Below are 24,298 nucleotides of genomic sequence, written 5' to 3'. Positions count from 1 at the left end.
AACACCATGAATGCCTTTGATTCAAAGTTGCCTCCTTTCTTATACCACAAACCATAATCTTCAACACCTTTCAGATATCTCATGATTCTTTTTATTTCCATCATATGTTTTTCTTTAGAATTAATAGAGAATCTAGCTACCATACCAACTGCTAATGCAATATAAAGTCTTTTGTGCACTATATACTAAAGTTTTCCAATCATTGATCTATATGTAGTCTAGTTTACCTCCTTGGAATCATCATTTTTGGAAAGCTTACGTACAGTAGACATAGGTGTTCCAACTGGTCTAGAATCTTCCAATCCAAATTTCTTCAATATATCCTTGATGTATTTTGATTGAGTAATGTAGATTCCATCCTTCATCTATTGAATTTGCAAGCCAACAAAGAATTTAATTCCTCCAAACATTGACATTTCAAATTCTTTACTCATTTTCATAGAAAAAGATTTACACAAGTCATCATTTCCAATAAATAATGTATCATCCAAAAAGATTTTTGTCAACACTATCTTCTTATTTGGTCCTTCTTTGATGTATAGGTTGTTCTCATTAGTCCTTTGAAAACCAATCTTTATGAGATAATTATGTAATCTTTTGTACTAGGCTCTAGGGGCTTGTTTGAGACTATACAAGGCTTTATGTAATCTACAAACCATATCCCTTTTTCTAGGATCAATGAAACCTTTTGGTTGCTCAATGTAGACTTTCTCTTCTAAGATTTCATTCAAGAATGTTGATTTCATATCCATCTAATATACTTACTTTAAATCCTTTGTGTGTTGTCTATGCAACTAGTGTTCTAACACCTTCTAGTCTAGCAATAGGAGCAAGAGTATCTCCATAATCAATACCTTCTTCATGAGCATAACCCTTGCAAAATATACTTGCTTTATTTCTTGAAAGTTCTCCATTCTGATTCAACTTATTTGTGAATACTCATTTTTTGCCAATTACATTCTCATCCAACTTTCATTTTCTAATGCATCTTTAATAGTTCTAGGTTCAAACTCAGTAAGAAAACATGTACCTTTTAATTTTTTCCTTTTCATTGTGCCTTATGATTGATCTCCAATGATTTTCTCAGGTGCATGATGCCTCTTGCTATATCCAACAAGCCTAGGCTCCTTCTTTCTGAATTCACTTGCTTCACCATGATCTTCTAAATCATGCTCAGGTCCCACTATCTATGACTCGGGTCCATCAGATGACTTGGTTTGTACTAGTTGAAACTTGGGTCCTTCTGACTAAGACTAGGGTCGTTCAAATTGTGACTCGGGTTGCACTGGCTGCAACTTAGGTTGAAGTGGATATTTGGGAACACGGGTACTAAAGACTGTTGATTTTCTTGAACTTCAGGTAAAGTATTAGGTTCATAGTAAACAAAGTTTTTGTAGTTGTCATGTTCTTTTCTACTTTGTTCTTCACACTCTTTTGCAAATTCATCAATCTTTACATGTGCACTTTCTATAACTTTGTGAGTAGATTGATTCAAACATTTGTATTCTTTGATCTTATTGGAGTATACTAAGAATATGCCTTCATCACTTTTCACGTCAAAATTTTCTTTTCTTGATCCCTTCAAGATATAACATTTGCTTCCAAATAATTTGTCATAATAAATATTAGGTTTATAGCCATACCATTATTCATAAGGCGTTTGATTTGAGTTCTTCTTTAGTTGAACTTGGTTTAAGGTATGAACTATTGTGTTGATTGTTTCCTTCCAGTATTTGATAGCAATATTCTTCTCTATCAATAGTGTCCTTGCACAACCCATAATTGATCTATTCCTTCTCTCTCCTATGTCATTCTACTGAGGCGTACTAGGTGCAAATACCTATATTTTGATTCCTCTTTCATTGTAGAATTCATTGAATTCATTTGAGATGAATTCACCTTCCCTATCTAACCTTAAACATTTTAGTTTCTTTCTTGTTTCTTTCTCAACTCTTGCCCGATACCATTTGAACTTTTGAAAAGCTTCTAACTTATCCTTTAAATACATAACTATCATCATCCTATAATAATCATCAACAAACAAAATAAAGTATTTATCTCCACAGTAGCTTTGTAATGCCAATAGGTCCACAAAGGTTTGTATGAACCAGCTTCAAAACTTATTCAAAATGACAATTCTTGCTTTTGAAATTTGTGTTTCCCATCTTTCCAATTTGATAATTTTTTAACATGCCCATATTAGGTTTCTTTAGGCTTGGAATATCTCTAACCCTTTTATTCTTGCTTATGCTGACCAAGTTATCAAAATTCACATGACACAACCTTTTATGCCATAACCAACTTTCTTCTACTTGAGCTATGAAACATGAATTTTTAGTTAGATCTAGGTAGAATAGATTACCTCTTATTTAATTACCAGTCCCAACTAGATTTCCTTTTCCATCCAGCAGCGTGGCTTTCCTATTCATGAATTCTCCCTCAAATCCAATATTATCCAACTACACCACACTGAGTAGATTATGTTTCAGTCCTTCAACCCAATAAATATTGTCACATTTGAGTTCATTGGTTAGTCCAATGCAACATTTTCCTTTCACATAACAAGCTTCATCATCTCCAAATCTGACACTCCCACCATCATAGTGTTCCAAGTGCTCAAATTTAGATTTATCACTAGTCATGTGCTAAGAACAACCACTATCTATTATCCATGTATCATTTTTACTAACATGAGAAATGAGGACTATCTTATCATTTTCATCATTCTATTCATCCTTAACAACAATGTAAACCATCATCTTCATCACTACTATCAAAATCTTTAGCCATGTAACAAGATTTCTTAGCTTTATCTTTGTAGTCTTTGTAGCTTTTGAAATCTTTATTGCCTTTGTACTTGTCATACTTCTTTTCTTCTTTGTCTTCTTTGTTTAGACACCTTGTAGCAATGTGACCAACTTCTTCATAAGAAAATTAGATCAAAGGAATTTTGACTTTGTACTTTCCTTTGCCTTTGGGAAATCTTATTGCAAGCAATGCTTCAATGACATCAAGATCATCATTAGAACCATCTCCATCTGCAATGTTAGACCTTGTTCTTTTGAATTTTGTAGCTTTCTTCTTGAGTGATAGTTTGGCATGAAATGTAGGCTCAAATTTACTTCAGTTAGGAACATAATTATCAAAGTTATCTAACTCAAATGTTGTCAACCTTCCCTCTAGTGCATCCAAATTTATATCATTCTTAGTATCACATCTCATTTTTTGAATAACTAACACTCTAATTGCATAAATAAGAAGAAGAGTTTTAAGTACCTTGCTGACTATTGTTACATCATCAATTTTCCCACCTGAGGCTCTAATTTCCCTCACTCTAGTTTCTTGGCCAGGGATCAAAATACTACAACAATGGACTGCTTTAGCATATACTTTGTTGTAGTATTTTGATCCCTGGCCAAGAATAGACCATAATCTAGTTTCATTATTCCCCCCAACTAAAACTTTGACTTATCCTCAAGGAAACATGAAATTTTTGACCCTTGTAGCCATCTTGAAATTTGAGGGAACACTCTGTCCTTTACCTCCTGTAGCGTAGTTCCAATAAAAACCTTTACTTTTCTTGTACCATTCCCATCTATAGAGCTCTTCTATCATATCAAATTTCTCTAAATCTTATTTATTAGCAAGCAATGGGGACAATAACAGTGGAGGCTAAAAATTTAAAGGAATCTAATCATTTTTTCTTTCTTCCCCTAGCTTAATGTAGTAGGGCACTCGTTGATTAGCCATGATAAAATTCAACAGAGAATGAGGTTCCTTCTTTTACAGGTCTTCACTCAATCCTATCTAGTGCTTTTGATTTCCCTACTTTCCTGTAGGAAGATCTATTTTTGTCATAGCTTTATATTTTTGATATGCTACCTCCCTTAAAGGAGAAAAAATCTAGTTTCTATATTCTTATTGAGAAACTTTCAATGAATCATAGTACATTATTTTGGCATCCTTGGCTTCAGACTTAAGAAAAAGTCCAATCTCATACTCTAATTCTCTGTACTGGTGGGCCTGATTTTCTCTGCTAACTTCATTTTGGATCGAAGACATCAATTCCGTGAGTTGAATATCACCCACATAAAGTAGAGGGTTCCAATCTCTGTTGTCATGGATTACTAAATTATGAAAAAAGAGTCACAGAGTAAATTTTTGATGGCTATAGGGGTAGTATGAAAAGCTTGGAAGAATTTCTGAGGAGTATTCAATGTTAAACTTTTACCTTGCATTACACAGATCATCTGATAATTGACAAATTGTTCTTTCAAAAAGAGAGCATAAATAGGAGAAGGAGAGCGACAAGACATCAATTCAGGAATCATGGTAGTGACTTTTGTAAGTTTACCACTTAATTGTTTAATTCAGTATCCTTTTTAATCAAATCTTGAGTTTGATTGAAGATGGTTTTTTCGAGGCTCTCTCTCTCTCTCTCTCTATTTTCCATTCTTCCCTCTTCTAAATTACTTGATTAGATAACTATGAAACAATTCTTAACAATGAAATAGTGGAACCAGGATGGTAAGTAACATGCAACGTAGGTGAATGACCAAGAGGAACAACTTGCTGGGCTATAGAGGCTAAACCATCAAGTCCTTGCAAAATAATATGTTCAACAATAGTATTAATTGTTTCCAAATTTATTCCAATATATTTTTTGTGAAATTCTCTCCTCTAAAGAACAAGAGTCTGCAACTCTAACAGATACACTATCATTATTATCTGGATCTATGGAAATGATGGGCAGCTAGATAGAGGATGTTCCTACTGCTATAGGCACATGTTTTGCATTTTCTTCATTTGAACCATTTTCAATGATGATCTTATCCTTGTCAGAAGAAGAGGATTTCTCTTTTTCAATAGTTACATTTTCGGACACAAAGGATTGAAAAGACACACCCTCATCTAATTTTATAGATGATTGGATCCTTTGAGTTCTACACCTGAGGGGTACTTATGCTACTTTTGAAGCTGTAGGAAGTTCTAGAGATATTTCCTATACATTCCCTTTCTTCTTCTTATAAGTCCTAGGAACTGCAGGAGATCTAGTTTTTGGGGAATTAGTAGATGTTGGAACCAACTCAGAGGTAGAAGCTATAGGAGTGGAAATTGGGGTTCTCTATGACCTCTTGGGTTTGGATGAGGGAAAGCTTGGTGCTGAGTTTACAGGATTTTCTTGAGGTTCTCTTTCCTCTTCAAGTTGCTCTGCAGGTTGCCCAACAGGGTTTTGCACATTGTTTGAAATATAATCATCCCAAGATATCCCAAGTTGTTCCCTAAGGGATTTTTCTATGATGAGCTTAACAAAATAGTAGTGTGAAACATCTTTTGGGGTTCCTTTTTGCACTACAATAGCTCTTTTTAACAATAAGTGATACATAAATGAGAAACATTCAAAGGGCAGTCATCATGTCTTAGGCAACTCAAAAATTTGAAGTATGTGGCATGCAAATATGAATATCTCCCCTCACAAGTAAAATATCTCACAATATAGATAGTACATTGGTTAAATGGTTCTGGTAACGATATGTGGATTGTACCTTGTTTTTGGTCTATTTGAAGATGTGGGTCTGTGTGCATTGTAAATTAGGCTCTGGCTGACACTGGATCCAATGCGTTCAAAAACTCCTCTCCTGCCAAAGCCAATTCCATTATCTCAGCTACCATTTCAGGTGAAAACAAAACCCTTATTCCTCTGACTATGGAAAAACCATCCCTTAGCATCTGCAAAAATTCTAAGGTAAGTTCCTCATCCCATGCATATAGTTTGAACATGTAATTTGTCCAACCCTTGGCTTGAAATATAGTAAGGCAAACTGGGTCTCCCAACAATGTTGTATGGTTAGCTGGTTCTCTTCTTTTCAAATCACCCCCCATTGTTCCTCCAAAGTGATTATAAAAGTAATTTCAAAAATGGAAAAGCTTGGAACAAGATTAGAAGACAAGTGATAGTACTTTTTTTTAAAGTAACTAACATTTTAGCATATAAGATCACTTAATTTTGTATTAAGTATCTCAGCTAGAACTCATACTTACTAGTTTGCAAAAATGTGTGACATAAAGGTAATTGTCACATCACATCATTCGTTTTATCATGTAGCAGCATATAAAGAATAATATGAATGATCACAAAACAAATGAATGAAATGTAATACCCTTCCCCCCAACTAAATTAGACAATAGCTCCTGCAATTGCTAGTGACAAAGGTAACTAAAAATAGAACAAAACATTAAGAAAATGTTTTAACTTGAGTATGCATACAGACCTTGTAATTCATGTTGTCAGATGATACCGTCATGCAAGTTGATGAAGGATGAGGTGAGGTGGAAGATGAGAAAAAGTGGAGTGAGGTGGAATTATTACAAAGAAAATACTTTCACTAAGAAAGTAGTTTATTATGATGAGTGAAATTCTCTTAGAGAGACGACAAAAAATGAGCGGTAAACTCATTTGCAATTGCTGCAAGAATTGTAGGATCAATAGATGGCTAGAATTGCTATAGGAACTCTTCATGACTAGATGGCTTATGGTAGAGTTTTAAGTGGTTCCCATTAATAATATATTTAAAGTGAATATGATCAGTGGTAGAGAGCTACATTGCACCATTCTCAAACACAAAAATTATTTCATATGGTCCAAGCCAACATGTTTGGAATTTCCCTGGAGTTTGCTGATAACAGGAATCATATAGCAGGGCCTAATCTCCAATAGAAAACTTCTTGTCACAAATGAACTTATCAAGCCATTTCTTTCATTGCAATTAAATTATCTCAGTATTATGTAGGATAGATTTGCAGTATTCTTCAAGGGCATTTAGTTGCAATTTCCTATCTTCTTGAGCCTTTGAAAGATCAACATCCAATTCAAAAATAGTTTTTAAAGTCTTGTGCTCAAATTCTATAGGTATGGAAGTAGATTTACCATAAAGTCATTCAAATGGGGTAAATCTAGTGGTGCTCTTCCATTAGCTTGAGGATGGTATGGGGAAGATGTACCATGATGGATTATGTACTTGTTCATAAGTTTTGCAACTAGGTTGGATGTGAATTGAGCTCCTTGATCTATGACAATTTCTCTAGGTACTCCAAATCTAGTGAATATGCATTGATAAATAAAATATTTTACTTTGTGATCTCTAGCATGTGTCATAGCTTATGCTTCAGCCCATTTAGTTGCACAATTAGTACATATTAAGATGTATTCTTTTCAATGAGAAGAGGGTTCTATTGGACCGACAAAGTTAATACCCCACTTGTTAAAAGGTGTCACCACCACCTATGGCTATAGAGGCATTTCATTAGATTTAGTGGGCCTTCCCATGCATTGGCATCAATCACATCATCTTGTATACTTTGTTGCATCTTCATGGAGAGTAGGCCAATAGTATCCAGTTGTCAAAATCTTGTGGGTTGTTCTCTTTGCTGCAAAGAGACCTCCACATGTTTCATCATGCCATGCTCATAGGATGTCATAGGTTTCATCTTACCTCACACACTAGTGAGTTACTTGATCTGGTCCAGTGGAGAACATCAACCCAACTATCCATGAGAAGTTGAAACTCTTTTCCACCAAGAGATAGTACTGCTTGGGTGAAAAGTGTGGTGGTGTTCTTCCTGTAGCAAGGTAATTTGCTATATCTATGAACCATGGATTATAAATTTCTATTGAAAATAGATGATCATCAGGGAAGCTATCATCTATGGCTACAAGATCATTAGGTACTTGAAGTCATGATAGAAAATCTACTACTACATTGGCTCGACCTGGTTTATCTATTATCTTCACATTAAACTTCTGCATGAGGTGTAGCCAACATGCTAATCTACTAGAAATAGCAGGTTTATTCATAATATATTCTATAACAAAGTGATCAACATAGACAAAAATCTCATATCTTGTGATATAATGCCAAAATTTATTAATTGCATATACAACAACAAACAATTCTTTTTCAATGACAGTGTAATTCAACTCAACACCCTGCAAATTCTTACTAATATAGTAAATGGCATGCTCAACAATACCTTCTTTCTATCTAGAACTACTCCTAAAGTAGTATCAGATGCATTAGTATGAATGTGGAAAGGTAGCTTCCAATCAGGTCCTCTAAGAATAGGTGTTGTAGTCAAAACATCCTTCAATTGCTGGAATGCTACTTTATAGTCTCCTATCTACTCAAATTCAGTTGTCTTCTTGAGTAAGTTGTACAAGGGGGTAGCAAGCTTATTAAAGTCTTTGATGAACCTCCTATAGTAATCGACATGTCCAAGAAAGCTTATAACATCAGTTTTCTTGGTTGGTGTTGGTAGATTAGTAATTACAATGATCTTTATAGGGTCTACTTGAATTCCAAAAGAGGAAAGGTAGTGGCCAAGAACAACTCCTTCTTCCATCATGAAATAACACTTCTCACTATATTCTTGACACCTTTTTGGCACATTTTTCAAGTTGGCATGAGCTTGTTCAAATGTGTCACTATAAGTGGTGAAATCATCCATATAGATTTCAACACAATCAATAGCTATGTCATAAAATATGCTGAGTACCTCTCGCTGAAAAGTTGCAAGTGCATTACATAATCTAAATGGTAAGATAGAGTAAGAAAATGTTCCCCATGGACAAGTGAACATTTTCTTATCCTGATCTTAAGGAGAGATTTGGATTTGATTATATCCACTGAAACCATCTAAAAATGAAAAATATCTCCTTCCTACTAGGTTATCTAGTTTTTGATCAATAAATGGCAGAGGAAAGTGACCCTTTTTAGTGGCTTTATTAAGCTCCCTATAATCTACAAATACTCTCCATTTTCCTCCCTTCTTTGGAACAATAACTAGAGGTGACATCCATTGGCTATCAGAAATAGGATAGATAAATCCAGCACTAAGAAGTTTTTATAACTTTACTCTGACTATATCTTTTAATGCTGGGTGTACTCTTCTCTGGGATTGTCTCATTGGCTTACATTCTAAGTTGATAAATATCCTATGTGTATAGAGACTAGGATCTAAACCCTTCATGTCAGTATAGTCCCATGCAAAGGTTTGCTAACTATCTTGCAATAGTTTAATGAGACTTGTCATTTGAGATACAGTAAGGTCATTATTGATATTCAACTCTTTTCCTGCAACAATCTCAACTCTCTTTACCTTATTCATCATTAAAACCTCTGCTATTGATGGAGATTTGATTTCATGGGGTAATAATGTATAAAAGGTAATTAGGTGCTATAGGAGATTGAGGTGCATCATGTTTAGGCAATATAGTTTGTAAAGATCTAGTAGGATTTTTAGAAGTGGACTCCTCAGAATGATACTAATTAGTAAGCATTACAACCAGTATATCATCTTCTTCTTGGGATACAACAAATGGGTTTCTCTGCATTATGAGCTATTGAAAAAAATTAATTTCTAAAGGATCATCACCAAGGTCTGGCCAAGAAACTTGAACAAGATCTAGTTGTGGTTGTGTAGGAGAGTATAGAGTTAACTTTTTAGTCTTGGCACCATCTAATATTGTCATTTTTCCTGATTGACATGCAATGCATGCATTTGGAGTGGCCAACCAAGGTCTTCCTAAGATTAATGGATATCCTCCACGGGTGCCTCTAGGTGACAACAAAACAAAGTTTGAAGGAAAATCTAAGGAATCCAAGGTTACAATGATATCTTCTATCATACCATCAGGCTTGACAATTGAGGTTTCTGCTAATTGAAGTATTGTAGGAGTGTCCCTTAATCCAATAATCCTAAGTCTTAACAAGACTTCTCTAGTTATGACATTAATTGATGCTCCCAAATCAATAAAAACATTTTGAATTTGGATGCCATTTATGTGTATGGTAACCACATGACTTCTTGGATTAGAATACTTAGGCATCAGGGCTATACTAGACATTAAATTAGAAAGTTGTCCCAACACATAGACAGTAGGAGGATCCTTTTTCTTTCTACTAGACTGCTTGCCACATGCTTCCTTTCAAGCTTTATTTTAAAGGGGAATCTCCTTAAGCACATCCAATAAGGGAATCTAGATAGTCATTTGCTTAAGCTGGTCTAGGAGATCAGTTTCTATAGGATTTGGTTTAGATGGAGTTGCAGGAACTAACCTTTGTGGATACTGAGGAGTAGATGCTTGTATAGGTGGGGGAATTGAAGCATCAGCTAGTGGATTTGATGCAGGAGCATCAAGCTTGGATTTTGATGGAGTTATGATTTTGATAGTTAGGGATGTGTTAGAGAAACATTGAGGAACCTTTCCTCATGATTTCATAAAGATTGGATGGATAGAGTTGAAGTTTGAACTATTTTTACCTTGCTGTTGGAATTACATTTTTTTGGTTTCTAGGTGCCTATTGCAGAGTATGTAACTAATTATGCTTAATTAATGAGAGGATATTCACTTTAGGGATTTGTAGAGGACCTAGATTACTACCTGTGATTTGAAGCATGAGCTCTAATTCAATCAAAGCTAGGAGATATCGCAATTTTTCTTAGATATCAATTTCTCAACATTTAATTGTTGTTGCAGGCCAACTTGTGGCATTTAATTTATGTATTTGTATTCAAATTATGTTCTGGGATGAATTGTGGCTTAGATTGGTATAAATTTTTTGGTGGATTCTTTAGTCATTGATTAATGGAATGATTCATGTGGGAGCAGCTGATGGGCAAGTTTTCCTGAGTTTGTGAGCAGATTGTTTAATTTTAGGCAACTTACAACAAGATTGTGATGAAATTGTAAATGTGTGGATAGAACATCAATTGTGAGGTAGTTTACACTTGGATCTTGGATAAGTTGGAGCAAATCTAGGGCTGTGGATGGAAAACAAGGAGATTTCTTGGTAGGCTTGTGAGCACAAGTTTAGATTTCCTTGGTGGTTTTCTTCCAAATTGCTATTATGTTACAGATCTGGACTAGCTAAGAGTGGTTGTAAGTTGGATCTTTTAGAACTAATTTTTTAATTGCTATTTATATTTGGCCCTAACTTGGAAGGCCTTATAGCTGGGCATATTGCACATAATTAGTTATATGTTATGAATGATTTTTTGTAATTTGGTATCAGATCTTGCGTTATTATTTCTTGCTATTATGTTTCCATTGTGTGGTTATATTGCTGGGGGCTAGGACATCTCCTTTGGGAATTCTCCTATCCTATGCTACATCACATAGTATCAGAGCCAGGTTGTTCCTGAGTGTGTAGATAGATCACTGAAGTTGAGGTAGTTTGTACCAAGACTTGGGTTGGAGAAGTAGATTTGATCTGATCTTTGATTTGGTGGTATATTATTCTTTCTAGAGTCCTAGATCTCTTGGTTGTGAGGTGGCAAATTGTGGTTCTAGCTTGCAATTACAGAGGGCTTATAGATGGATTGATGGATGCAAAGATGTAAAGTTAATCTTGTTGAGTTATGATCGTAGAGAGTTTGTGTATTGCAGATCCATGGTCTTGGAGTTGTGATGTGTTTCTTAATTGTTCATGAGAGGTGGTAGGTTGTGATCTAACTTGCAAACAAATTGAGGTTGTCATAAGGAGTGTGGGAAGGATTTTTTGTAGAGGGTTTATGAAGATCTTGGAAGATGGCTCCAAGAGGATTGGACCTTGATATGATTGTGAATCTCCATTATGTGGTGGAGAGGAATTTTTCTAAGATGTTTGCTCGGTTTGAAGCTAGTTTGGCTGATCGAACTAAGAAGGTGGTTGCTTAGTTTAAAACTAGTTTGGTTGATCAAGATAAGGACAATATGAGGAAGGCATTTTGTAGATGTTTGTGGAGTTGGAGTCTACCAATCAAAAAGAGAGTTATTTGGCTAGTTAAGAGACTTATTTGTGAGGGAAGATGACATAACAAGGTTGAGGTGGAAGAGGTTGGTTTTGCTGATCAATTTGTGGAGTCTGATACAAAACTTGCAGAGTAGCTAGAGGTTATTTCTGAAGATATTCCTAACTTTTTTGATGCTAGGATAGAGGTTGATTTTCATGATCAGATGGCTGAGTTTGACATGGAAATAGCAGAGCACTTGGTCATGGATGATCCTGTTGTTGTTGATGATGAGTTGCATGCTGTAGAGCATCTTGTTGTGAGTAATTAGACTATTGGTTGGCATATGTTGATGGAGATCTACATATTGCTACTAATTTAGAGTTTTTTGCTGCTGGTGTGGATTCACTAGTTGTTGATGTGGTTGAGGGTTTGTTGATGAAGCCTTGTGTTCAGTTTGTTCTTGGCTATGAGCATGCTAAATGGGTTGCTGATATGTATTTGATTCTAATGTTTTAATTGATGGAGCATAGATGGTTGATTTTTAGATTTTTTCTATTGAATTTGATGAAGTGGAAGCCTTTGGTAAAGATGAAGTTGGTTGCAGATCTTTCTTTGGGCATCAAAGTGTGGAACACACTTTTCTATTTACCTGGGGAGTCTAATATAGGAGAATCAAGCTTGGATTTTGTTCGAGTTATGATTTTCATGGTTAGGAATGTATTGGAGACACATTGGGTAACCTTTCCTCATGATTTCATAAAGATTGGATGGATAGATTTGAAGTTTGAACTATTTTTACCTTGCTGCTAGAATTGCATTTTTTTGATTTCTGGGTGCCTATTGTAGAGCATGTAACTAATTATCCTTAATGAATGAGAGGCTATGCACTTTATGGATTTGTAGAGGACCTAGAGTACTACCTATTATTTGAAACATGAGTTCTAATTCAATCAGAGCTAGGAGATATCACAATTTTTCTTAGATATCAATTTTTGGACATTTAATTGCTGTTGCATGCTGACTTGTGGCATTTAATTTATGTATTTATATTTAATTTGTGTTCTAGGCTAAATTGTGGCTTATATTGGTATAAGTAAGTGTTGTGGTGGAGTATTTAGTCATTAATTGATGGATTGATTCATGTAGGAGCAGTTGATGGTTGAGTTTTCCTAAGTTTGTGAGTAGATTGCCGAATGTGAGGCAATTTACAACAAGATTGTGATGAAATTGTGAATGTGTAGATAGAGCACTGAATGTGACACAGTTTACACTTAAATCTTGGATAAGTTGCAGTAAATCTAGGGATATGGTTGGAAAACAAGGAGATTGCTTGGTAGGCTTGCGAGCACAAGTTTAGATTTACTTGATGGTTTTCTTCCAGATTATTGTTATTTTACAGATCTGGAGTAGCTGAGATTGGTTGTATGTTGGATCTTGTTGGATCTTGTAGAATTGATTTTGTAATTGCTATTTGTATTTGGTCCTAACCTGAAAGGCCTTACAACTAGGCACATTGCATGTAATTAGTTATATGTTATGAATGAATTTTTGTAACTTGGTATCAGATCTTACATTATTGTTTCTTGCTATTGTGTTTCTGCTATGTGGTTGTATTGTTGGGGGCTAGGACATCTCCTCTAGGGATTCTCTTGCCCTGTGCTGCATCATGATTTGTTGGAACATTTTCAATATTAGTGACCTTAGTTATTATAGGTCCTTTAGGTGGAGGCAACTTGGTTTCGAACCTTAGATGAATATCATTTATCTGCAAAGAATAAGCCTATTACTTATTGTTGGGATTTGGTGCTGGCTAAGAAAGAAGTTGTGGTTGCTTATGTGGGCTAGCATTGGCTATAGGAGGTGGAGGGATTAGGGATTTTTGTTGAGGCAGAGGCATTAGGGCTTGCTACTGAGATGGTTGGTTAGGCCCCCATTGCGGTGGTTGCTGCCAATTCCCCTAGTAGATAGGTTACTGGTTAGGGCCCCATTGAGGATACTAGTTATTTTATTAAGGCCATTGATTATTTTGCTAGGGATACTAAGGTGGTTATTGGTAGGCTTGGTTATATTATGGCTGCTTTTTGGGCCAATTATTGTTCCAATTTTGTCCTTAAGGGGTAAAATTTGGAGGAATAATGCCTTGCCACTGGTTATTATTATAACCAAAATTATTTAGAGGGTCTTGAGGCATACCTTGTCTTTGAGCCCATGGTCATCTTTGAGCAACATAAATCACTTCTCCTGTATCCTCATCAATAGTGTGCATTTGATGTGCAGTCAGAGGTGCAATGGTCTTGCATGTGCAATTCTTCTTCCTTTCTCTGCAACGAGAGCATAATATAGTCAACATAGCATCAACTTCATCCTTTTTCCTTTAAGCTTGCATGGTATCCAATTAGAAACATCATTAATGATATCTTTCTTGAAATCATACAATAGGTTAAATAACTCCATCTTGACCCACCATTGGTCTTATGTGGTAGGCTCCTTAGTCCTCTACTTTTCTTCACAATAGCTCTTGAATAGTTATTACATATCTCCTTGATTTCATTCCAAGTCCTTTGTGTAACATCTCCTCCAACCATAGGTCTAAGGCTTCCATGCTTTCTTCTTGCACACCTCTCAGAAAAGGATGCTTCTTAGATTCTTCATTTAAGTTATGTTGTGTATTCTGCTGCATATTGAACAAGAATATGGAAACATAGTCTTCCAAGGTTTCACCGTCCTTCTATGACATTTTAAAAATGCCATCCCCCTTCATATCTTGACCTTTGTAATATTCTTTATATTTTTGAAGAAATAAATTACTCATTTCAATCCAGTTTGCTACAACATTTGCACCTAACCCCATGAACCATCGTAGAGTAGTCTCTTTTAGAGTAGAGGGAAACAACTTCAACTTATGGGAATTATTTTTGTAGTCATAGCTCGTACAGAGAATTTCAAACTCAAAGAGAAAGGTTTTAGGGTTTTCTGTAATAAGGCCATAGAATTTTGGAAGCGCAGTAGCAAGTATGTTCTTCAAATTTTGATTCCCTTACTGAGGTGGAATAGGAAAAGGAAAGGTAGGCATAGCCGAGGTGGTGCTTGATAGATAATAATGGCTAGTGGATTATCTTCATATACAGACTTAGCAAAAAGTTCATTCAAGTGAAGTGATTCTTCTCAAGTTATTTAAGCACAAACTAGGAACATAATTTCTAGATTTTAGACTCCATCAACTACCAAAACAATGGACGACATTGAATATTACAAGAGATGTATTAAATTTGGTGCCAAATGGAACATGAATTTAGGAGCTCATGATCCTTGGATTTCTTTCTTTGATTCCCACTTTCTTGAAATCAGGCATTGGTTGTTATGGACAAAATAGTTGGTGATGTGGAAGGTCATTAATGAAATTTACTATTGTTAACTTGGGTTACTGACTCTTCTTGGCGGAGTTGACTTCACCTTTGAATCTACAAAATATTAATGCCTCCAAAGTAATAAAATACATCAAGACTAATTCAAGATATGTCATCTAAATTAGTTTACCCTATGCCACATTGCTGCAGGAGAACTACCCAACCTAGCTAAGGAAGAAAACATCATTCTCACTAGTTTGTAATCAAATGACATATCATTTCATAACATATTCATTATAGTCTTGGAAATTAATTATGCACACATGTGTCTAAAATTATCATCAACATCATGTTCTTAAACATCAAATTTTTTAGAAAGTTTGCAAATTCAACTGAAAATGAAATGATAAAATAGACCATATTTTGGTCCTATCACTAGCTTTGATTCTTTCATTCTACTATGCAATATTATCATCTACTTTCATCTTCATTTGATCAAACTAACTTCTAAGACCTTTTTCCTTAGCTCTCCTTGCATTGTAATCACCTTCATAGATATATTTTAGCTTGTTCCACATTTCATGAGTAGTAGCATAGTCTTTGACTTCATCAAATTCAACATAATTGAGAGTGGAAGTAATGTCAATCATCATTATGTTATGATTCTTCTTTTTCACAATCTGATCCATAGTCAAAGTTCCAATAGGTGCCACTTATTTTTTCTCCAAATATTTTAGACTTGTGTCACCAATGGTTTCCAAATGGAGCTTCATGATTTCTTTTCATGCTTGGAAGATATCTCTATTTAGCTTAGAAATCTTGTAAGACATCTTGATCTTTAGCTTAGGTCCTTGAAACCTTCTTTGCAAGCACCAAAATTTTTGATATCAATTGTTGGAAATATAAGAGAAGTAACACAGAGGGGAGGGGTGAATTAGACACCACAAAAATAAATCCAATATCCCATAAGATGTCAATATAATACAAAACCAAAACTCTCCTAAAATTGAAATGTTGTTATAACTCGATTAACACAAGAACACTCAGTTTATACTAAGAATTACTATCACTCGGTAAACACTAACATAATCACTTCTTAAGATGTTTTGAGTGTCTAAAATTAATTAGCTTAGTTGCAAATATAAATCAAATAACATGAACACAAGAGACATTTGGGAAAACCACCAGTTGCAACTAGTTATTGTTTTTGACTCTTATGAAGTGATCTCTATTAGGAGCTAACCCTATTAATGGTTACAAAACACACTATTAGGTGCGACCTTGTTAAAGGATTTAGTTCACCATGTTAGGAGTGGTCTTGTTGGAGGTCTTTAAACATTTCAATCTAGAAATGTCATCTTTTTAGAGGATTTGGCAAATAGTTTTTAGGCTAACCCTATTAGGAGATTTGATTCACTACTACAACGATTAGAGAGTAACAATGACTTGACTTGATTGCTGATGCAACTATCTTTTTTTATTTTAGATCTCTATTCTTGCTTGAATACTTGATCCTCCTTGATTAGAATGTTCTTTGCAGCTTGATCAACTCAGATACTCTAATATCCTTCCAATCTACTTCCTTGATTTATCTTTTCAATCTCATGCTTCTTACAATTCAATCCTCAACTTTGTCTTATATTTATATGATCTACCTTGTCAAGTTGGCTTGAATAAACTTTCAAACAATTAGAATTCATCCCATGAGTCGGCTAGAACTAACCAACAAAACTATCAGATCAAATATGCTGATACAAGAAAATCCTTCATTAGCCAACCCAAATTGGTCAACACTAACTCAAAAAAGATTTTCCTTCAAACTTTAATTGGTAATTGAGTGAGCTTGGTTAATACTAGTTCTATATCAACTAATTTTGGTAACCAAGTGAACTCAGTTAATACCAGGTCTGTGTTGTCTTCTCTAGAATGCTCAACATACACAAGAAACTTCCTTGAATGCTTGAGTGAGCTTGAGTTACAATGATTTCTAGGTAAAAGACTTGACATTTGTGTAACATCAAGGACAATATATAATTAAATGATTGTATCCAAAAAAAAGGGGGTGAAATTTGTCACATATTGCAGTAGCTTCATTCTAGGAAGAATGTAACACCTTTACTATAGCATCAATTCTTCTTTGGAGTTACAACTTTAGCTCTATGTTCCTTCATAGCACCAGTTACATTCTTTAGCTCCTTGAGACTTGGGATAAGGATTTTGTTAGCTCTGACAACTCAATGATCATGCATTTCTATCAATTCTTCAACTCTAGAGACCTTTGATTGGAATTTCTCTACTACATGCTTAGGGACACAATCAACTATTGTGAGTTCTGGAATCTTTGCCACTTGGAAGTTTACTGGATTAATAGTTTCTTCAATGAATTCCAAAAACTTAGTATTCATTCACTCAATGTCTAGTAGTTGGTTATTATTAGTGACATATGAGTCAGTGTGTAGAACCTTTAGATATTCATATATTTTGTCCATAAATTTCTCTACTAAATCATAGACATCCTTTAGTTATTCTTCTGACTTCAATAAGTTTTCAATTTTAAACTCTATAGATGGCTTCCAATGGAGCAATGGTTCTTGACCTTACTTAAGGATCCTATGTGTCATAACAACATTAGCCTTCATATCAATGACCTCTTGTAATAGGGCTCATTACTCTGTTAAGCTTGATGATTCCTTCTTCATTGAGGTCTAGTGACTTAGTATTACCTCTCTCAATTTATGTGTGTCTAACAATACATTTCCAAGGTTCACTATGAGAGAGTGACCTTGAGTCCTTAATTCTTCAACCTAGGCACATCCAAGTTGACCAAATTATCTCTTTTGTTGTAGCTTAGTCAATAGATTCTTGTTATCCTTTGCACATGTGTCAAAATTACTTCTCTAATGTAATCCATTAATTCTTTGATTGAAACTTTCAATACCTTTCTCTCTATCCTTAACTCCTCTAACTTGTCATCAATCTTCACATTTGTTGATTTCCAGATGTTGACCATAGAATCATGTACTGGAATACCCATGTTAATAGTTCTGATTTGGAAATCATTTGGGGTTAACTCATGAAATCTACCCTCTTTTCGAGGTTCCATAATTTCCACAAACATGTGTCTAGTAGCTACATTAGTTGACAATACTGCTAGGGTCTTCTGCTATATGCGTGAAAATGCGGCCTCTGCTAACACACACACTTCAACACGATCATTCTATGCAGATTCATCCTGAAATGAACATTGGATTGTTCATCTGAAAATCAGCTGGCAAGACGACCTGTTGCCTTCTATCTAAAGAGAATTGCTTGTTAGATATCCTTAGATTTGAGGTGTTGAAGCAACCAGACCCTCTATGAATGAAGAATTTAAAAGAAAATGTGACTAATCTATATGAGAATGCAGATTAATCTAGAATGGAGTATGCACGTTTAATCTAAAAAAATATAAAAGAAAGCTATGCTAAAATGTATGCATATTATGCTAAATGAGATTAAGCTAGAAAATGAATATCTTATGAAAGTAAGGAGCTCAAATGAATGCACAATACAACAGCAATTTGATGCAAATTCTCATTCAACCTTCTCCAAAATGAAGAGATGAGGGTCTCTTAAATAGACTTTCCTGGAATCCATCAACGGTTGAGATTGATTTCAATCAACGGTCAGGATTGAAGATGAAATTCAGTCATAAAGTAAGATTCCCAAATTAAAGGGAGTTAATTGATTTAATTTGAGTAGAAAAAGGAGTTAACTGATTTAATTTGAGTAGAATAAGGAGTTATTCCTTTTTGATCAACAATGAACTGGGAATTTCCCTTTTTGAATTGAAGAAGGATTTTTGGAGAAATATTTAATTTAATAAAATGAGATATGCTCTCATAAATATATTTCCTATTTAATTAAATAATTTCATTTAATTAATTAGAGACACTTTCTTATTTAATTAAATAACTATATTTAATTAATTAGGAATTACTCCTATTTAATTAAATAAATTTGTTTAATTAATTAAAGAATAGCCTTCCATTTAATTAAATAATTTTCTTTAATTAATTAGAAATACCTTTCCCATTTAATTAAATAATTACATTTAATTAATCAAGATAGGCATATTTATTAAGTTAAATAAATTTAATCCCATAGTACATTAGCCTTAAAATATAATTTAATTTAATTAAAGTATAAATACTTAGTAATTAAATTAAATATTAATCAATAGGTTTAATGTGACTAATATGAGTAAATACTATAGGAATTAAATAATAAGCATGATGAATGTAGATTAGGGTTTTCTGCATCTAACAATTAAGTCAAGTAGTGAGTAGTAGAATAAGAATTTGCCTAGTGGAATAGGACTTTAGGATTGGTCAGAAATAGACCAGAATTGGTTGAGATGGCAATGAGCTAATTTTGGGGTATTACATTTTGCCCCTCTTTGAATGAATGTGCGAGCAACATGTTCAAGTCAAAGATAATCAGAAAGCATGGTGCGAACATGAGATTGATTTTGAAGTTGATTACACGGAGACCAATTGATAAGATTTTAAGGATTATCTCTAGAACAGAGCTTAATCCCAAGGAATCCAAGTAGAGCACTTAGATACCTAAGATCGATAGCATTTAGAAGACTATCTCCAGAATGAAGCGTAATCTTTAAGGATCCAGACATAATGTCTAGATACCTGAAATTGATAAGCATTTAGAAGATTATCTCCAGAATGGAGTTTAATCTTCAAGGATCCAAATAAAACACCTAGATACCTAAAATTGATAAGCATTTAGAAGATTATCTCTAGAACGGAGTTTAATCTTCAAGGATCCAGATAGAACACCTAAATACCTGAAATTGAAAGCATTTAGAAGACTATCTCCAGAATGGAGCTTAACCTTCAAGGATCTAGATAGAACACCTAGATACCTAAGATTGAAAAAAAAAAAGATAACAAGGTCCAATCATGAGTCGTAGAATCATCCCCAGAACGAGGCTTGATCCTCAGGAGTTAGGGTTTAGACTATCCCAATACCTGTCCATCAAACTCTGAGAAGAGCTATTATAAGGTTGATCAATTGATGAAAAGAAAAGATAGGTAACAAAGATGCCAAATAGAAGGGAACAAGATGCCCCAAGTGATAAGGACATAAGATGGGAACCAGATGCCCCAAGGAATAGGTATTTAATGATGTTTAATCATCCTGCCCCCTCAGGAGCGAAATCGAAAGATGACACACTAGAAATATGATTTGAAGCAGTATATCATGAGATATAGGAAAAATCTGAGATTTAGTAGAATATAGAAGAGACTAGAACGATCGAAAGAAGATTCTAAGTTGATTTGAAATGATTGTGAAGTTGCAAAGACCAAGTTTGACCAAATGTTGACCAAATTTAGGCATAGTTGACTTGAGTTGACTATTTTCAAAATGAATTTTGAAAATATGGAGAATGTAAAGTTGAAAGGATTCCAAGAATCACAAAGTATCAGAAAGATTTGGGTTGCACAAGCGTTCGATCGTGTCGGTCCCTAAAATTTTAAAATGCATTCTTGAGGCTCTTAGGTGTGTCAGATTTCAAATTTGGTCCCGAAAATGGATCCATAACGGTCCAATTAGCTAGGGGTGTGATTTTTGCACAAATCCGAGCACTTTGAAAATTTTGGGTCAATAGCTATATAAGGGCTCGAGGGGTCATTTTCCATTCATTTGTGCTTTTTGTCTTTTATTGATTTGAGCTCTGAGAGAGACATGGTAGTTAGCATGAGACATCATCGATTCGAGTGCTTCAGATGTCACGGTCGCCCAACAGACTACAGACCACTGGTGAGTCATCGAGTCCCTTCCTTCGTACTTTTATTTTCACGCATTTTGAGGTCATTTATTGCACGTTTACCATGTTTTAGGATTGTTAATTCGATCTTTGCGCGAGACCTATCTCTTCTCGTGCAAAGATCTTCTTTCTTCGCATGAAGAAACATGGTGCGCTGTTTCTTCACGCACGCCTAGAGGATCTTCATGCAGGATGCAATAGGTTTCGCACAAAGATTTTGATTCTTCGTGCAAGACGATTCGTTTCTCATGCGAGAATCTCTTTTCTCGCGTGAATAGATCTATTTTCGTGTGAATAGATCTATTTTCGCACGAATAGATCTATTTTCGCGCGAATAGATCTATTTTCGCGCCAGCAGCTCTTTTTTCATGGGATGACGAGATTCTTCATGTGAAGAAAGAATGATTTAGCGTGATACTGTAGAGCTTCGCACGAGATTTAACAATCTCGCATGAAATTATGTGACAGTTTTGTTTAAAAATTTAATTTTTGTACTCAAAATTTTCTTTTTAATTTGTTTTGGTGTATCGTTTCGACTTGATACTGATCGTTTCGTTTGTTGTTTGTGCATGCAGGAGGTCATTGGTGATGTTTCATTCAGATCACACTATCCGCCATATGGAGAGTTATTGTGGAGTCTTGATGATACAGATCGGGCTCACATTGCCCGATTGGGTTTGTCCTCTCTATGTTAGATTCCAGTCGTGATGGTGAATTATAGATTACTCACAGCTTTGGTGGAGCATTTCCATTCGGAGACAAACACCTTCCACTTGCCGATGGGCGAGATGACCATCACTCCAGAGGACATCTGGAGGATTCTAATTCACGACGCCTGGGTCATCTATGATACAGTGCCCCGAGCAGGGATAGAGGCATTATCTGTTGTGTTCGAGAGAGAGTTACCGTGGGGTAGAGCCATCAGCTGGGATGAGCTAATGCATACCTATGGATCGACACACAGGCTGACATCCGTGCTGGGTATATTTCTAAGCTGCTTCTTATGTCCTGACAGATGATAGCATGGGTTGGAGTGTGGATGGGGTGCCATGCTTCACACATTAGAGATCTTCGGGTGGGCTCAGTGCATGTTGGCCCACCTTTTCCATGAGATGCATGAGGTCATCTTCCATGAGAAGAAGACCATGGTAGCAAGGGTATATGTTTTACAGATCTAGGCCTGGGAGCATCTTCTCGTATGTCGACCAATTTTTGAGGATGCCAGAGAGCCCATAGAGCCGTAAATATGCAAATATCGAGGACATATTACCTAGGCCCACCTAGATAAGACTGAGCACTGGCAGATACATCTTGATGACCTTGTGTTCGTTGTATGGCGACCTTGGAGAGAGACAGAGGACTGGGATGATGCCCCCAGAGAGCTGCCATGGATGTTTAGTTCTCAACCTCTAGCAGGCAGGACGGCATCAGTTATAAAGAGATTTGCTATTTCACGAGTGTGGCAGCAACATGGCCGTCCCTAGGACATTTCACATGAGTACTGTGCCTATGCCAGGGTGCAAAAGGATGTTGAGCGGGGATGGCCATCATGGATGGATCCAAGGTGATCCATGATAGATATTCGTAGTCTAGCTGCAGTTCAGTGGGACTACCTGCCAGAGGTAGTAGATGCAGGGATGACGCCTGTATATCAGGAATTTTTGATTGGCCATTCATTCCCACGCTTCATAGATCCACTAGGGATGGCAGGGTAGGTGCAGAGATAGGTGCCCCAGCAGCAGCAAGCACAACCACAGCCACTAGGTCAGCCACAGATTCTGCCACAAGTCCAACACCAAGTACAAAAAATGCCTATTCCCCCTTGTTAGATGGGATTAGACCTAGGTGCCAGGGATAGTGGGATAGTACACAGTCAGCAGAGGAGGCAGAGAACAGAGGAGCAAGCCCCTGAGCAGGAGATACCACAATAGCAGGCACCACCATAGCCAGAGGCACCACCACAGTAACAAGCACCATAGATGCTCGATGAGGATATGCCAAATCAGCTAGTAGGTGGGGTGTAGGACATGGTACAACAATATCGTGAGCGGGTTCGTCAGGCCTCCCGACAGTTGGGAGAGTTGTAGAATGCAGTAGCAGTTGGAGATGCGTAGTTGGTGGAGAGACAGTGAGAGACAGATTGACAAAGGGAGCATGCAGAGACTACAGAGCGAAGGTTGGAGTTGGTGTAGGATGAGATCTGCTTTTAGTCAACTAGGGCTGCCTATTATTATGCTGCATATACTAGTGCGGTACCAGATGAGACATTGCAGGTTCAACGCTTCTCTCAGTACGCGTGAGAGTCTAGGGGAGCACGACCTCCTGTCAGGCCAGATATGCCATTGCCACCTCCGCCTCCTGCTGCCCCTGCTCCTCCTGGAGGCAAGGTTTGAGACAGAGTTAGATGCTCTATGCCTAATTTTTTGATCCCTAGCTATGTATCGATTGGTGTGCCAGCACCACATGTATCCATTTTGATCGATTGCACTTGAGTAGCACCCATTTTTGTACTGACCCATTCTTTTGATATATATATATATATACACGAGATTTTGAACCGAGTATTCTTGTGTACATGTCATTGTCTATTTTGTTTTACTTTGATGTACATGAGATGTATGTTGTATTTAGATAGAATGCATACGTATGAACTGACATCTCATGTAGTGTTGTGTGTTTTTGCTTGACAGTCATAGGTTATTCATTGAGGAGCATGGATTGACAAACCAAACACTTGTACAACTATGTAGGAATCTGATGTATGTGGCGTATGAACAGAATGACTATTGAATTGCATGCTAATGCAAATGAAGTATGTAAGGAAAGACTATGTTAAATGCAACCCTAGGTCTGGTTACCAAGCCTCGATATTTAATCATCACTGGATATAAAATAAAGCTCATATGTTATACAATTCCCACTGACATTGCAATCATGGAAATATGAATATAACATATGTTATTAGTTTGTCGGAATTAAATGTAAGCATTCGAGGCACAAGAAGCCAGAATGACCAGAACATTTGTCTCTTTTAATGTAGCAAGTTAACAGAAGCATTAGAGCATAAACACTAGGATGACCTGAATGTTTCTTGCATGATAGGCACACCAAACACACGAGAGATCCCTCTTATGCAAAGTATTTAGTATTCGTTCTGTCTGCAATGACCCTTGCGTTCATAACCTGAGATAGAAGTGCGCTAGATATACTCGCAGTGACCTGTACATTCACTTAGTAGGACGAATATATGTATTTACTGTAGCATGAAGAGTTTACTCCAAAAAACAAGGAGAAGAACCAACATTATTGGTGTATTCGTATAAAAGGAGTCGAGGTACACATGACCATCCAA

Source organism: Cupressus sempervirens, chromosome 5 (genome assembly GCF_028749045.1).
Source record: "Cupressus sempervirens isolate cs-2001-9-10 chromosome 5, ASM2874904v1, whole genome shotgun sequence".
Lineage (NCBI taxonomy): Eukaryota > Viridiplantae > Streptophyta > Pinopsida > Cupressales > Cupressaceae > Cupressus > Cupressus sempervirens.
The sequence above is the reverse complement of the archived record's forward strand: the minus strand, read 5'-3'. Positions refer to the sequence as shown.